The sequence below is a fragment of the Triticum urartu genome, chromosome 2A (assembly GCF_056163025.1).
Source record: "Triticum urartu cultivar PI428250 chromosome 2A, HENAU_Tu73, whole genome shotgun sequence".
Taxonomy (NCBI): domain Eukaryota; kingdom Viridiplantae; phylum Streptophyta; class Magnoliopsida; order Poales; family Poaceae; genus Triticum; species Triticum urartu.
This window is the reverse complement of record NC_141874.1, coordinates 580,789,444-580,803,046: the sequence shown is the minus strand read 5'-3', so window position 1 is coordinate 580,803,046 and position 13,603 is coordinate 580,789,444.

Here is a 13,603-nt window from a genome sequence, read left to right as displayed (position 1 = left end):
GAGGACGACCATCAGACTTGGCGTAACAGACACAACCTCACACGGGCCGAATGCTGCATACAACCTCCATCTGAACTATGCCGCGATGTCGCCTGGTATAGAGGTGCCGCACACCCCCTATGCTTCACCGACGAAGTAATGGAACATTAGTTCCCAGAAGGGTTTAAACCCATCAACATTGAATCCTACGACGATACGACAGATCCTGTAGTATGGATTGAAGATTTTCTTCTCCACATTCACATGGCACGCGGTGATGATGTACATGCCATCAAGTACCTCCCCCTAAAACTCAAGGGGCCAGCACGACACTAGCTGAATAGCCTACCAGAAAACTCTATTGGTAACTGGGGAGACTTGGAGGACGCATTCAGAGACAACTTCCAAGGTACCTATGTTCGCCCCGAGACGCCGATGATCTTAGTCACATAATCTAGCAACCCGGAGAATCAGCCCGGCAGCTCCGGACCAGGTCCTTAATCAAAAAGAACCAGATTGTGGATTGGCCGGACGCTGAAGCCCTCACGCCCTTCAAACATAGCGTCCGAGATGAGTGGCTCGCCTGACACCTCGTCCAAGAAAAGCCGAAGTCCATGGCAGCCCTTACCGCACTTATGACCCGCTTTTGTGTGAGAGAGGATAGCTGGCTTGCTCGTAGAAGCAATAGCACTAGCGACCCAGGCACCTCCGAATCCAGGGACGACAATGGAAAGCCACAACTCAACAAGCACAAGCGTTGAAACAATAACGAAGGAACCCAAGACATGGCGGTCAACGCCGGATTTAGTGGCTCCAAATCCGGTCAACGGAAGAAGCCATTCAAGGCAAATAGAGATGGCCCGTCCAGTTTAGATAGAATACTTGATCAGCCTTGCCAGGTTCATGGCACCCCCGATAAACCCGCCAATCAGACCAACATAAATTGTTGGGTCTTTAAACAGGCCGGCAAACTCAACGCCGAGCACAAGGGGAAAGGGTCGCCCAGCGACGACGATGACCAAGAGCTGTCGGGTTTCGGGTTCTGGCAAAACACTTGAGGTTCGAACTCTGGGGTGCTCATGAAGATCTCTCCCCCCTAGCTCATGCTCTCACCGCAAATCTCAAATCTCATCATGTCGAACTCACAGAACAAAGGACACAAGGTTTATACTGGTTCGGGCCACCGATGTGGTGTAATACCCTACTCTAGTGTGGTGTGGCGGATTGCCTCTTAGGCTGAGGATGAACAAGTACAAGGGAAGAACATCCTCCTGAGGAGAGGTGTCCTTGAGCTCGGTGAGCTTGTGTGGTTGAGGTTGGAATGGGTCCGGTCCAAGATCCCCCTTCCTACTGTGGTGTCTAGTCCTATTTATAGAGGCCCTGGTCCTCTTCCCAAATGTAGACGGGAAGGGATCCAACAACAGCCAAATTTGAAGGGAGACAACTGATACAAGTTATCCTGACAAAAGGTGGTCTTCGCCTGCCAAAGGCTCTGGTGGTGACGCCGTCTTGGGCCCCATGGTGACCTCTGTCCTGCTGGTCTTGGTCTTGTTGCACCGATATGGAAACCTTTGCCTAATGCCTCGGGACTCCTCACTTGTGCTTGCCTCTTTAGCACCAAAGAGGAAACGAGTACACTACACGCGCTGGTGCCCGCCTGACCTTGGTCGTCATGGCTTGCGTCACAGGGACCTCGTGAGGTGCCCCTCGCCTTGATCTCTCCGCCCCTCGCGAGCCAGCCTAGGGAGGCTGCCCCCGAGGAGGTCGTGCGTCGTCCGCATCGCGAGGCTTGGCCCCTCGCGAGGGTCTTGAGTGTTCGCTGATGAGGATGGGCCGTATAGGGCCACTTGTGGAGCCACGCCGTGGGCCGCAGGTAGGCAAGTCAGGGCACCCCCATCCCCAGGACGCGGACAGTAGCCCCGGGCCCAAGGCGCACTAGACTTGGGTTTGAGGCGAAGCCAAGGGGCAAGTATGGAGCACCGCGGGCCCCAACAGCCTGCGGCCTTGGTTGACGCGTGGCGATTGGTGGGACGTGGGCATCCCCGCTTCCCCGCGCTGCCTCGGCAACTGCCCGACTGACAAAAGGCTGGCGCGAGCTGCATTTGCCTTCATTTCTTTCCATCGCCTTGCTCCACATCTCCTTTCTCGCTCCTTGATTCTAGAGACTCCAGATCCACCTGGATCCTCCTTCAAGCCTGCCGCCAATGGAGCGCAAGAAAGCTCGGGCTGCTCCCTCGTCGTCTTGGTACGGGCCGGTGCTTGATGCGCTGAGTGCTTCAGAGAAGAACCTTGCCGCTGTGCTCCTGATGACGGCAGAGGGTGATGAGAAGAGGAAGACTGTGCTCCGGGCTGGCTGCGCCGAGCCGGAGGCCTCAGGCAGCACCTTCTACCCCTTCTTTATGAGCAGCATCGTCGCGAGGCTGGTTCCCCCTTCTCCGACTTCTTCTACTCCGTCCTTAGCCATTACAAGATCCACGCTCTCCATCTTCATCCCAACTCCATCCTCCTCCTGTCGATCTTCACCTTCTACTACAAGGCGTATGTTGGAGAGATGCCGTCCATGGCACTACTGCGCCACTTCTTCTTCCTCTGGATCAAGGAGGGCCACTGCTCTGGGTGCGTTGGCTTCATCGTGGCCAACAAGACCAACGCCATCTCGAAGGCCGGTGTCGGTGTCAAAACCGGCGGATCTCGAGTAGGGGGTCCCGAACTGTGCGTCTAAGGCGGATGGTAACAGGAGGCAGGGGACACGATGTTTTACCCAGGTTCGGGCCCTGTTGATGGAGGTAAAACCCTACGTCCTGCTTGATTGTTCTTGATAATATGAGTAGTACAAGAGTTGATCTACCATGAGATCAGAGAGGCTAAACCCTAGAAGCTAGCCTATGGTATGATTGTATGTTTTTCTACGGACTAAAACCCTCTGATTTATATAGACACCGGAGAGGGCTAGGGTTAGACAGAGTCGGTTGCAAGGAAGGAGATCTACATATCCGTATTGCCAAGCTTGCCTTCCACACCAAGGAGAGTCCCATCCGGACATGGAACGAAGTCTTCAATCTTGTATCTTCATAGTCCAACAGTCCGGCCAATGGATATAATCCGGCTGTCCGGATACCCCCTAATCCAGGACTCCCTCAGTAGCCCCTGAACCAGGCTTCAATGACGATGAGTCCGGCGCGTAGATTGTCTTCGGCATTGCAAGGCGGTTTCCTCCTCCTCATACTTCATAGAAGATTTTGAACACGAGGATCATGTACGGCTCTACAAAATAAGTTCCACATGCCACCGTAGAGGGAATAATATTTACACAAATCTAATCTCCTGACGTACCCCGTAGTGTGACATCACACCACAGCCAGGTCTTTATTCGAATCGTTTTTCATAACCTATCTCAGCGTGTTTCGCGAGGCGGTTTCCTTGGCACGTCTTGTCGAAGCAGAGATCGTGTCCCCTTATTATGGGATTCCCATTAATACAGACGTGGGTAACCCAACTGCGCCTATTAGTAGGACTCCAAAATCTTAGGCACGTCCCAAACGGCCACGAGGAGGATGCTTGATAGTCACCCTCTTTATAAAGGGGACAAGGCCTTTTCCTCTCGATCTTAATCGAATCCGCCTCTCCCATCGAGTTCCAACACCCAAAGCTCAGGTTTAGGCACTTCGGACCTTCAACTATGTCCGGATCCAACCTTCAAGGTCAGTGGATGCCTTCCTCCATCACAGAGGAGGACATCAAGAAGTTGAGAGAGGCCAGATATCTGACCGCCGAAATTTCGCATCGGCTGCCTACCCGAGGGCAGGTCGTCCCTACTCCCAAACCGAACCAGAGCGTCGTGTTCGTCTCCCACTTCCTCCGAGGACTAGGCCTCGCTCTGGATCCCTTTGTTAGGAGTCTTATGTTCTATTACGGGCTAGATTTTCACGATCTGGCCCCGGATTCCCTTCTCACATCTCGACGTTTATTGTCGTATGTGAGGCCTTCCTCCGCATCACCCCTCACTTCGGCCTGTGGCTCAAGACCTGCAATGTGAAGCCGAAGATGATCGAGGGGCAGCACGCAGCGTGCGGAGGCGCTTCAATAAGCAAAATTGCTGACGCTCCATGGCCTGAGGGTTACTTCCCAAAGGTGTCCGGATTGTGGCAGCGGGAGTGGTTCTACATCACAGCTCCCCGAAGTGCCAAGTGGGTAGCTGCCCCCGCCTTCCGCTCAGGCCCCCCACCACAACTGATGTCATGGATCAGCAGGGGGCTGAGCTGGGGTCCAGCCAAGGACGTGCCAATACTGCAAAGCCGCATCTGAGATCTCTTTGAGAGAGATATCAGTCTGGTTATGGTAGTGCAAGTTATGCTAGTCCGTCAAGTCCAGCCTTGCAAACGCCGGCCCCTTCGCATGTGGGAATTCAACCTGGAAGGACGGCGAGCTATCCAACATTTCCTCGGCATGACGCATGAAGAGATGTACAAATTGTTCTTCGGACCACAAATAATGTGTCCGGACATCACTGAGGATGCAGGTCTGAGCTGCAATCACCCGGATACCCAAGTAAGTAGCCCCGCATCTGAACACACCATCCGTTTTATTTATAGCAACGTTGCCCTAAAAAAGAAAAACCGCTCTTGGTCCATGATTGGATAGCGAAGGCAAAGTTGATCAGGTGTCCGGCCCCCTCCCTGAGACCTCACCAAATCCCGTGCTAACCAGGATGCTGGAGATCGCGACTTATCAAGCACCCTCAAGAGAGGATAAAGGGGGGGGGGGGAAGGAGGCTAGCGCCTCCACGAAGGAGATTAGCCCGGGAGGAGGAACTGAAACTTCCTCTCCCCAGGGAAGGAAGAGAACTGCCTCTGAGGACCCGGAGACAATGGTCTCCAAACAGGGGAAGAAATCTCCACCGGAGGGTCCTGCCCTGGGGGATACCCTGGCCGTACTATGCCCTCAAGGGGACCAGCCCTCCACCGAGCTGTAAGTAAAAGGGTACTTAATAATGAAAATATCTTGCTCTAGTTCTGAGGAAAATAATCGAAGCATTTATCTTGCAGTTCGGATCTTAGCCCTTCTCAGTAGAGCTCGTCTTCGGGGGATCTTCTTCCGGAGATGATGGAGAGCGAAACACCTCCCCCTGCCACACCGCCTCACGAAGCGGGCGACCCCGAGGTGTCGTCGTGGAGGGTTTCTCCTGATCTGACAGGGCCAGAAGGTAATCCTATGGCCACCCGAAGTCCTCAGTATCCGGCTCTTGAAGAGAGAAATCAAAAGAGTCCGGCACCGTCTGGTGTGCGGTCGGACGTACTGAGGGATCTGCTGGAGCAAGCGGCTATCTCAGAAGAGCACCGCACATTGATGGGTACGGTGATCGAAAGGATTTCGTCCGCCGAAAGCGGGTTGCATGAAGCCTTTATGAGTCTACTGACGGGTTTTGAGGTACATGAAATGATGCACATTTTTGATAGTACCGCACATTTTTAGATGTGCCCTGTGTAGGTAGTAGCCCCTGAGACACTGGTTGTCGTCAAAAACGGCGGCAAACAGAGGATCATAGTCCCAGGTAATAACCAGACTGCCTTTATGTGCAGATGGTGGAGGCTCCGGTGGCTAGCTGGACTGATGGGTTTGCCGAACTAAAGCGGCAGCTGGATGCGGCAGATGCCGACATCGTGCTTGTCAACAAGCGGCTTGACGAGGCACAGGGTCAGTGATTTTTCTGGTGATCGTCACTTAGTAAGAGCAGCATGATGCCAGTATCTTTAATATGTTGTGACTGCAGATGGAGCTGCCACCGTGGAGACCCTTCGGGCGGAACTTGCCCGAGGCAAGGAGCACGCAAGGAGCAGTAATGCGGCCACTTTAAAGCGGCTGAGGGTTTAAGGGCCGAACAGGCCGCACATTGCGAGAGCAAAGAAAAAATTGCCAAGATGGCCGTTGAGTTAAAAGATGCTGCTGACCGTTACCGGCTTCTTGAAGAAGAAAACCGGGCGAAGGCGACGGGCCTGGAGAAGGCCCGGGTGGCTGCCAAGGAAGCCCACTCCAAAATTAGAGCGACGAAGGAGGAGCTGAATCAAGCTGCGGATATCATTTCTGGGAAGCCCTTCTTGTTACGGACTAAGTTCGGAGATCCAAACTATGCTCCTCTAGACCGGCTATGGAGTTCTCTGGACGAGTACATGGATTTGGCTGCAAGCGCTGCTGATGCGGCCGAGTACTTCAAGGATCAGAAGGGTCCTGAAGTGGAGAAGTTGTTCTGGTCACAGTTTCACGCTCCAGTCCGTCCGCTGTTACTGAATGAGTGATTGACTGGTTGGGCCGAGCTCCATAGATTATCTGGACTTGCCATGAGGTCCGTTGTGGATCATCTTTGGCCAGGAGGGCCAAGGCCGAATAGCTACTTTAGGTTGGTGCAACAATTCCTTGCTGCTGTGCCACGCATCGATGATGTAAAGAGGTCGGCATGCATAGAGGGCTCGTGGATGGCCCTTGCCAGTGTCAAAACATACTGGGCGGAGATGGATGCCACCACTGTTGCGGCACAGGGTTCAACCATAGGCCGAGTGGCTGCCGAGCACTACTTTGAAGAAGTTCTTGAAGGCGCTCGTTTGATAGAGGCTCAGTGCTCGAAGAATATTATGTTTAAGTGACATGTATTCCCATTGTAAGAACAATGTTTTATTGAATTTATCAAGGCTGTATTTATACTTTTGCCCAAAAGTGCTATGATGCCTCCTGTGCGGCCGTTTATGTATATATGTATATATAACCTGAAAGATGGCAGCCGTCGGCTTCAGCCCCCACGCATATAATGCGGGGGTGTTCGCAGAAGACGCATGTTCACACTTGATCCAACGTCTTGGTCCATTAAGGAGGTGATAGCACAGCGAACTAGGAAATCGGACTATAATGCTTTAACACTTTCACTTAGCCAGAGGAGTTTGACAGTGGGGCTACTATATAGCCCCTGGTGGCTTCGCGCTCATCTGGATTCGGGGCGCGTACATGCCTAGCCGGGAAACGGCCCTTCGTTAAGGCGGAGGAATCCCGAAGATTCCGCTAGGTCATTGAGTGGTTTACCAGTCTCACGCTATATCATGACAGTCAGTTTTTGGCTTTCTCTACTGAGGTGCTCGTCCGCATGAACCAGGGCACAATCGCAGTAGTTCTCCTGGTGCCGCCTTAGCCGATAGAGCGGAACGTAAGACAGCAAAACACAGGAGTCGGGCAAACCCAACATTTGACCAAAGACATGATTTGAAGCTGATGCATATAAGGCCAAACTCGCGACGCCGAACACTCCCTAGGGTATTCGGTCTTTATGATGTAAACCGGGTCAAAATAGTGCCCTTTGTAATAAGCCCCTGGTGTCCAGGTATGTGTAGTATTCTGACGTGGCCACATGCCAATACGTCAGCATCCTTCTCAATTGTACTGAGAATCCGAGGGATGTGTATCAACAAGAGACAGTAAAAAAGGTTTACGCAGGGTCTTAATCTAAAAAGGATCCTTGAAGCGGGTCCCTGCTGCACATCTGCGCATGTGTCTCTGTTGTGCCGTATTCTGGACGGATGTAGCACGGTGGTCATCTGAAAAAGAGAGGAACTTAATTGAAAAGTTGCCGTGGAAAAGGTAAGTTATACTAAATAAACAATATATAGTTCAAAATGAGTAGAGTTGAGCCTAATTGCCACTTGTTTGCGCGCGTTGAGCCCCTTGTATTGTAATAGGGGTATAGCCATCAAACATGTATCAATTACATATAGCTGCACCGGACTCGTCCAACCGTGTCCGTGGTCTTAACGACCTGTCAGATGCTTTACTTGGTGAGGCCGTTTAGTGTGCGGCTGCCAAGGCAACCGCATGGTCTTCCGCGCGCAAGGAGCGCTCAATATTTCCATTTATTGTAATGATGCCACGTGGACCGGGCATCTTAAGCATGAGAGAAGCGTAATGCAGTATTGCGTTAAAGCGAGCGAAAGCTTCGCGTCCGAGTAGTGCTTGATTGCCACTTTGGAACGGAGCGATGTGGAACATTAAATTTTCGCTGCGGAAGTTATCAGGAAAGCCGAATATAACCTCTAGTAGCAGGGAGCCCGTGCAATGAGCTTCTGGGCCTGGCGTTACTCCTTTAAAGGTAGTATTGCTATGGCTAATTTTTGTTGGGTCTATCCCCATTTTGCGGACTGTGTCCTGATATATCAGGTTTAAACTACTGCCGCCATCCATCAGGACTTGTGTGAAGTGGTATCCGTTAATTATCGGGTCTAACACCAAGGCAGCCCATCCTGCACGCCAAATACTTGCCGAGTAATCCCGATGGTCAAAGGTGATCAGTTGGGACGACCAATGGCAGAACTCCGTGGTGATAGGCCCTGGGGCATGTGTCTCTAGGAGTGCCGCTTTGTTTCTCCCCTTTGTCACGTGTAACACGTTTACTGCTTTGACTTCTGGTGGGAATTTCTTCTGCTCCCCAGTGCTTTGCTTGCGAGGCTCGTCCTCGTCTTCGCTTGGTGTATCCTGCCCCTTGTGATCGGCGTTGAGCTTGCCGGACTGCTTGAAGACCAAACATTCTCTATGGGTATGAGTTGCAGGTTTATCGGGGGTGCTGTGGATCTGACATATTTTATCCAGAATCTTGTTTAGGCTGGACAGTTCGTCTCTGTTGCCTTTGCAGTGCAGCTTTTGCTGACCTGGCCGAGAGCTTCTGAATCCGGCATTTACCGCCGTGCTCTTTGGGCTGTCTTCTTTATTCCGACGCTTGTTTTTGCTGCCTCATGGTTTCCCGTGTCCGTCCCTGACTTCGGATGTACTTGGGTCGCTGGTGCTGCATCGGGCTAACTAGCTGTCCTCGCCCACGCAAAAGCGGGTCATGAGGCTTGTTAATGCTGCCATTGTTCTCGGCTTTTCTTGGCCGAGGTGTCTGGCAAGCCATTCGTCTCGAACGCTGTGCTTGAAAGCTGCTAAGGCTTCGGCGTCAAGACAGTTGACTATTTGGTTCTTTTTAGTGAGAAACCTGTTCCAAAGCTTTCAGGCCGACTCTCCGGGCTGTTGAGTTATATGACTTAAATTGTCTGCGTCCGGAGGTCGGACATAGGTCCCTTGAAAATTTGCCCAAAAAGCGTCTTCGAGCTCTTCCCAGCTTCCAATGGAGTTTTCGGGGAGGCTTTTAAGCCAGTGCCAAGCAGGCCCTTTGAGCTTGAGGGGTAAGTACTTGTTGGCGTGGAGATCGTCTCCTCGAGCCATATGGATATGGAGGATGTAGTCCTCAATCCAGACCCCAAGGTCTGTCGTTCCGTCGTACGCCTCTATGTTTACGGGTTTGAATCCCTCTGGAAATTTATGGTCCAGCACCTCATCGGTGAAACATAGGGGGTGTGCGGCACCCCTGTATTTGGGTGTACCGTGGTGTTGGGATGTTTGTTGTGTTGCATTGCGTGCTGGAGCGCGCTTGCATGGCCCGTAGATGGATCTGGTTGCGCCGTCCTTTTGATGCGAGCTCTCACGTGGATCGCGTACTGGCTTATGTGCGGCGTCGTTTGCCGCTCTATGTTGGCCACGAGGTCGTTTATCTGACCGGATGGCCGTTTTGTTTTTTGATTGCGAGGGATCTAAGGCCTCCTCATCGAATTCAGGTAGCAGCTTTCGCTTCAGGTAGCTCTTGGTGTGGCGATTACCGCCGTACTTCGCTGCAATGTTGAGTACTTCACTCCATCTGATTTTGAGTGTGTCTTGTGTAGCCCTGAGCCTTTGCTTCTGCTTTTTCAGACTCCTCGCAGTGGCAACAAGCCTTTGATGGGTACTCCATTGCTCCGGGTGCCTGTCCGGTGTGATGTCATCCGGACTGTTATCTTCGATGGAGTTGGGTTGTTCGGTTTGATTCTCCGTGTTGCCGTGGTCGGACGATGGTTCAATGCTGTGTTTGTCGTCCGCTGGCTCACCTTGCTCTATCGCAGGGTCTATATGATCACTGCTTTTGCCGAGGCGGGATTTGGAGCAGCACTTACGCCGCCGCTTTGACTGCTTCTCGAGGGAACAAACCTTCGCTGCATCCTTCCGTTCTTCGTCGTCGTTTTCTTTCGGTGTGTCCACCATGTATACATCATATGATGAAGTGGGTGTCCAGTGCCCTATGGGCAGTGGTTCCTGTTCGTCTCCTGCATCGTCGTCCATACCATCGATGTCTTCGAAGTCGAAGTCAAGCATGTCGGTCAAATCATCGACAGTGGCTACTAAGTGGGTGGTGGGTGGGCGGCGAATTTCTTCGTCATCCGCATCCCAATTCTGCCGGACATAGTTCGGCCAGGGCTCTCCTGACACAGAGAGAGACCTTAATGAGTTTAGTATGTCACCGAGAGGCGAGTGCTGAAAGATATCCGCGGAGGTGAACTCCATGATCGGTGCCCATTCGGATTCGATGGGCACGGGCGCAGGCGGTTCGGAGTCCGTGGCCGGGGAAGAATCCGACAGTTTGGCATCACGACTCTCATGAAGGGTAAGGTCGATACTCGGCTCAATCGCCGATGAGAGTGCGGCCTCCGCGGCAGGGTCTATCCACCCGTCACTGGATGGCGCAATTGGCTCCGATTTGAGGGTTGGAGCGGTCGCTGGTGCGATCTCCCGAACACTGTCCGATGGTAGAGCTAAGTCATGCTCATCGTGACCGTGCAGCGCACTCGGCAAGGGCTCGAATTCGTCGAAGATCAAATCTCCGTGGATGTCAGCTGTGTAGTTCAAATTTCCAAATCTGACCTGATGGCCAGGGGCATAACTCTCGATCTGCTCCAGATGGCCAAGCGAGTTGGCCCGCAGTGCGAAGCCGCCGAATACAAAGATCTGTCTGGGGAGAAAAGTCTCACCCTGGACTGCATCGCTATCGATGATCGAAGGAGCCATCAAGCCTAATGATGACGACACAGACGAACTCTCAATGAAAGCACCAATGTCGGTGTCAAAACCAGCGGATCTCGGGTAGGGGGTCCCGAACTGTGCGTCTAAGGCGGATGGTAATAGGAGGCAGGGGACACGATGTTTTACCCAGGCTCGGGCCCTCTTGATGGAGGTAAAACCCTATGTCCTGCTTGATTGTTCTTGATAATATGAGTAGTACAAGAGTTGATCTACCACGAGATCAGAGAGGCTAAACCCTAGAAGCTAGCCTATGGTATGATTGTATGTTTTTCTATGGACTAAAAACCCCCGGTTTATATAGACACAGGAGGGGGCTAGGGTTACACAGAGTCGGTTACAAGGAAGGAGATCTACATATCCGTATTGCCAAGCTTGCCTTCCATGCCAAGGAGAGTCCCATCCGGACACAGAACGAAGTCTTCAATCTTGTATCTTCATAGTCCAACAGTCCGGCCAAAGGATATAATCCGGCTGTCCGAATACCCCCTAATCTAGGACTCCCTTAGCCGAGAAGAAGGCCGAGGGCTTCAGGAGCAAGTGGGTCTTGATGGACGCCAAGTGCTCCAACTCCTGGCTGGTGCTGCCGACGGAGATGCCTGTGTCCCAAGAGGGGTGGCTTTGCGCGAAGCTTACTGACTCCTGGACAGTGAAGGTGTTGGAGAGGATGACCGCCGACTTGAGGCCTGGTGACTCAAGGGCGGCGAGGCTGACGGGGGCCATGATCGTCAAAGAATTCATGAAGCAGCACGTGGCTCCCCTTCAGGCGCGCCCGCGCCCCTTGTGGAAGCTTGGAGACGAAGGGGATGACCTCCGCCTGCGCCTGGAGGTCCTTTCTGACGAGGAGTTGTGCTCGGCCCTCCGCTCCTTGGTTGGGGACGACCAATGGTACCCGCCGGACTCCTTCATTCCCTTGTTTCGCTGCTCAGATGGGGCATAGGCTGCTGCCGCCATGCCCGTGGGCTTGTGCTGCCTGCGCCCTCGAATGTCCCGGCGACGACGACTCTGGTGGACATGTCTTCCAACGAGTCTCGCGAGGAGGAATAGGAGGAAGAAGAGGAGGAGGAGGAGCGCGACTCGGAGGAGACCCGCAAAGGGGCGGGGGAGACCTCCCCTTTGCGCAAGGCCGACATCCTCTGCACCCTGCCTGATGACGATGACGAGGCCGACATCCCCTGGGAAGGGACGAGCTGCACGCGATAGGGGGCCTGCGAGGTCCAAGGCCAGTCCCCGGAGGAGGTCACCGGCCGAGGTTCTAATGAGGGGAAGGTCGGCGCTGATCTCTCGAGATAACGCCTCTGTTCTGACGCTGCCTAGAGCTGCTTCCGGCCTATCTGCTTCCCCCTCTTCTGCACCTGGAGCCCGTGCGCCCGCACCTCAGGCTGTGAGGCTCTCAGGTTTCAAGCTTAGGAAGCGAAGAGACTACGCCACGGTGGACCAGTAAGTATTCTCGTCCTGCCTTGTTCTTGCTTCTGCTACTGATTCTTGGTGCTTCTCCATTGCGCAATTAGGCCGACTCCCGCGGCGAAGAAGAGGAAGGAGGAAGCGGTGGAACTACTCAGGACCAAATCACCTGCGGCGGCCGCACCCTCCTCCGCGGGGAAGGGCAGTGATGGCGCTCGCGATTCCCTGGCCCGATCGTCCTCGTGAGACCTGGGGGAGTGTCCTTCGGTGGAGGCAACCCCCGTAGCCCCACTGGCTCCGGAGGTGCCGACGTCCGGCTCGGTTGCTGGGGTCCCCCAAGTTCAGGAGCTCCTAGCCTCTCAGGCTATGGCGACGATGTTGTCTCGTCCTCCTTCCTCTGCACTGCTGACCCCGGATCCTTCCGCCTCCCCTGACATCCTAGAGAGCGCTCTCTCTGCGCTGACCCTGCTACGATAGGATCTTCAAGGCACTGACCATCACCTAGCGGCTGGACGCCTAGAGCTGATCTCTGGCTGGCTTCACTCCGATGTGTCCATCCGGGTGGCATTGAGCCAGGCTGTCGCGGCCTTCGAGAAGGACAAGCAGGCCGTCACCCAAGCCGCGGCTGCTCATGAGGTGGCGCTGAAGGACGCCGAGGCTTCCCAGGATCGCTGTCGGTCGCTGGAGGCCGGGCTGGAGACCGTGCGCAACGAGCGTGCGACCGAAGCTCGCGACCGCAAGGCGGAGGAGGATAAGATGAAGGCCCAGGAGGATGCCGTCAGGGGTCGCAATGCCAAGCTGGGGCAGCTGGCCAAGGCACAGGCTGCGGAGCATAGACGACTGGGGAAGCTGGAGCAGAAGATGAAGGCGGAGAAGGCCGAGATGGAAGTCAAGGCGAAGGTCCTGGCTGAAGACCGTGTGGCCTTCAAGTCCCTTGTGGAGAGGTCCCGTGTGGTGCTGCGGGCACTCTACGAGAAGGGCTTGGAGGAGCCGCTGGCGACAGCCGATGAGGGCCCCACCCAGCTGCTTCCTCATCTGGTCGCGGTGTTCGAGGATGTCGTGGACGGGATCAGCCCCTTGGTGGAAGGGGAGGCCCGCACGCTTTCGTCGGCCGCGCTGACACGCGTCATCAGCCATCTTCATCTTCGTGATCCCGATGCCAACCTTGATGAGCTGCTGGAGCCTATGGATGACGAGCGCTGTGCAGCTACTGCCAAAGCCGTGAAGGGCCAGGTGGAGGCTTTGCTGAAGAAGTTCTGAGCCTTCGACCCTGCACCCCCAACTGGTGGTGCTGCTGAACCTGCAACTCCAACGGGCGGCTCAG